Source organism: Cyprinodon variegatus, unplaced genomic scaffold (genome assembly GCF_000732505.1).
Source record: "Cyprinodon variegatus isolate N-32 unplaced genomic scaffold, C_variegatus-1.0 Scaffold224, whole genome shotgun sequence".
Taxonomy (NCBI): Eukaryota; Metazoa; Chordata; class Actinopteri; order Cyprinodontiformes; family Cyprinodontidae; genus Cyprinodon; species Cyprinodon variegatus.
The window spans coordinates 290,107-293,918 of record NW_015150677.1 but is presented as its reverse complement, the minus strand read 5'-3'; positions in this window follow the sequence as shown (position 1 = coordinate 293,918).

The window sequence follows — 3,812 nt, the reverse complement described above, 5'->3', positions numbered from 1 at the left end:
AGCTTAAATACGCAACGGTTGAAATAAGAATCATTATTTTCTTGAGTTCCGTCCCAGTGTTCACGGGGATGGACGTCTGTGTCTTCAGCAGGCATAGAGCTAACAGAACTGGCAGCGTTGCGAGGCAAGGGCTCAAACATGTACGGCTGTAAGCCTTCTACACCAAACCAAGCTTCTGCCGCTCTGGCGTCCTCTTCCACATCTTCGTCCCCACTTTTTTCCTCTAAATAAAAATGTATGACGGAGGAGACTCATCCACGACCTCTGACACAAATCTCTCCCCTTGCATGTTTCCGCTGTCCATAGCGTTCCTTGACAGTGTTGTTTCTAAGTCACCAATTTAGTGCTACTTGGTCCCAATGGAATTTCCAATTGGGAACCTACTAGCACTAAGTTGCTAACTGGTTAGCAAGATGCTTCGAAGAAACTGGTCACAATTAAACTTGCAAACCTTCCGCCACAACAATCCCACCCCCTTGATGATCGACCAATCACATTCACTTTATTCACTCGTGTAAAGTCGGGCACCACTCAGGAGAATTCGGAAATGCAACGGTTGGAACGGCCGTTTCCCTACTTTAAGAAATTCCACAAGTCCTACAGCAGTTTTTTTTCTTTTTTGTACCCTGTTGGTTGGTGTCCATTCAAGTTAACTACTTATTCTAGTTTTGTTCTCTCTTCTTCTCCAATGCCTTAGAGCAGTGATTCCCAACCCGAGGTACTCGTACCACTAGTGGTCTGCAAATGTATTGCATGGGGTTCATGAAAGTATTGTATTTTTCAGGCAATAAAATAAAATAGGGCTGAGATCTGTTTTGCTAAAAAATAAAAAAGTTTATTTTCAACCAAAAAGCAAGGTTTTCTTGTATGTTTGAGTTCACCTTCAGCTTTGAAACAGATCAAAACCAAGCCGTAGAATAGACTGGATGTAGAGGACATCCTTGGATCAGTTGTTTTCTCACACCTGATCAAAGCAAGCTCAGGTGTCATGATTGATGAAAACTAAGTAAAACAAATGGAGTCAGTTTGACTATAATTTTTGTTCTGTATTTTGTTCCCAATTCCTCCAGTTTTATAAAGGCAGATTTATAGTATGATTTTATTTTGTATTTATTTTAATTCCTCACTAGCTTCCAGGAAACATATTTATATTGTTTTTTTTATCTGAGTTGGAAAGAACAACATGCCAAATAATTAAATGCTCCAGTAAAAAATATTATATTTCTTTTTATTGTATTATGATTTATTGTACACTCCACTTCAGGACAAACATTTAGGCTATTGACTGAGACAGGTACTAATGGTAAAGAAAATGCTTAAAGGGGTACACTAGTCAAAAAAGGTTGGGCACCACTGCCTTAGATGACAAAATGGTCTTGAAAATCTGCCATAATGTGGATGCTAGAGCTACTAAAGGTGGTTTGGAGTGAATCAGGACTATAATGCCTCCCATTATGAATGATCTCGCACGCAAGCTTTACAACTCAGCACTAGCCAGAGTGTCAGATGTCTTGTAGGAAGCACATGTCTCCATTCTTGGTCTTCAGAAAAATCACTATGGCCTCACTGGCCTAATGCCAAGACTACAACTTCATAATGCCTACAACGGGCTGGCAGGAATCCATGTAATTCTTGAACGCACAGCTGCTACTTGTCTAGCATCCTGTCTGTACTCTTTTCTAATTTCACGCTAATAAATATGGTGCAATGATCAGATCCCTTGCATACAGAGATCTATGTGTGCTGGGCTCCTGCTAGGATTAGGGTTCCCAGAGACGGGCACACACCTCCATATTGCACATTGCGTTGTAGACCTATTAAAAGTGTGCGTTTTTAAGGTAGCACTTTCAATAAAAAATATGTTTATCTGCATTTCAGAAAGAAGACCTTGCATCAAACCTAGCAAGGGAGGAGACAGGTTGAAGAGAGTAGCGTTTCTAAAATAGTCAGGTTGAAAGGCTTTATGAACAGTGTCAGGCCCTAAGGCCTTGGTGAGCTCACACTCTGTGGAAAAATGTAGAATTTAGATTTTATGTGCATAATTCTGTCTGACCTGCTCTCTTTTATGCTGATAAGAAGCGTATATAAGTCCTGTTGATGTTAACCAGATACCTTAATATGCTGGTGCAAGTAGCACTGTGATAGGATTGCAGAGATAAACATCTTGAAAAACATTAACGTAACATATCCTAAGAGGGCAGTAGCACAGTTATTACCTTTGCTATGGAATTAGGTTTTATAAATACTGTAATCCAGCCGAGTTGTAGGGTCACCGAGTTACTCCAGACTGGGGTAACTTTAGCCTGGGCTGAATGGGAGCCTGAAGAAGCGATGCAGTTTCAGTCAGTCTCACATTATCTGACCTAAGAGACTATTTTAAAGAGACCTGATGTCAAAATAATAATAATAATAACAGTAAAAAAAAAAAGATCTCCAACACATCTAGACACACATAGATGCATATTGGAGGTGGGGGTTAAATGACACTAAATGGACATTAACAGAGAGAACTGAAACTTTCTTCCAGTTCTGCCAATTTTACTTAGCAGTTTACATACCTATCTTTCTCTCTAATAATCTTCTGTTGTTTCTCAAACAGTAAAAGTAAATATAAGAGAAGAAACAAAGGGGAAAGAGCGAGAAGAGACAGTGACTGAGCTACAAAGTTTTTAATTTTTTCTTACTCTGGGTGAAGAGTGAGAACTGATGGGGGAAGGGAGAGAGGTAGAGACAAAGGAGGCAGATGGGGTCTTTGTGAAGGAGTGAGGGAGAAGTATTTGCTCGACAATAGATGAATAGGTGAGGTAGAGGAGGAGAGGGGTACGAGAGTGGGGGGAGAACTCAACCACCTGCTGTCCTCCCCTTTCTCCTCTTTCACCCACAACGCTCAGATTAACTTCCCTTTCACTCCCTCTCCCTCTCTTCCTTGCACAAACACTCACATCTACACTCAGCCGTTGCTCTCCCTCATCTCCCTGTCCTCAGTTCTTCTGTAAAGTATGCTAAGTTAGGGGAAATGTTCACCTCCTACTCCATCTCCTGCTCCACCTCCTACCTTTTCATCTTCTCTTTTACTCCACCCACCTCCCTCTTTGACTTCACATATGTAAAATCACCATGATGGTCCACCCTCAGTAATTAACGCTGATGAACATGTAATTAATTTGACTTGTAACATTTACATGCCTGTTTATCTGAAAGCCTCTTTTCAGAAAAGGAAGGTATTAATAACCATGTACAGAACCCATCGGATGCCTCCAAACTAATTCATGTTGTAGAAGATTCTAAACAGATTAGGATTAAAGCCTGCTTAGTGACCTAAAGAAAAACAAAAACAATTCAGCATTCAATTATTGTTAAATCAGCTGTTCTGTTAAAGCCTCAGTGCTTTGTTAGAAAACTCTGGAGGAGCTGCAGAGATCAACAGCTCGTTTGATAAAATGCCATCAGCACAGCCATTAGTTGTTCACTTAGCAAATCATTTATAAAAGAGAGCCAAGTAAAACAAAAGTCTGAGTAATCCGCAGCAGTCGTGAACTCTCATAGACTATCCCCCACGGCGGCTTCGTCTGAATACCCCCCATCCACATAACCACCTCAAACTGCCATGTTTGCACATGCAAACCAATATACACCTCGCCACTCTTACCACCCATCTGTTAAAACAAACAAGCAGCTTCAGCGTTGCTGTTGTGTTTCAAAATAATCTGTTTCCAAAGCTACAGCAACACAATGCTCCTGTGTTGTTGGTCCATAGATAGATAGATAGATAGATAGATAGATAGATAGATAGATAGATAGATAGATAGATA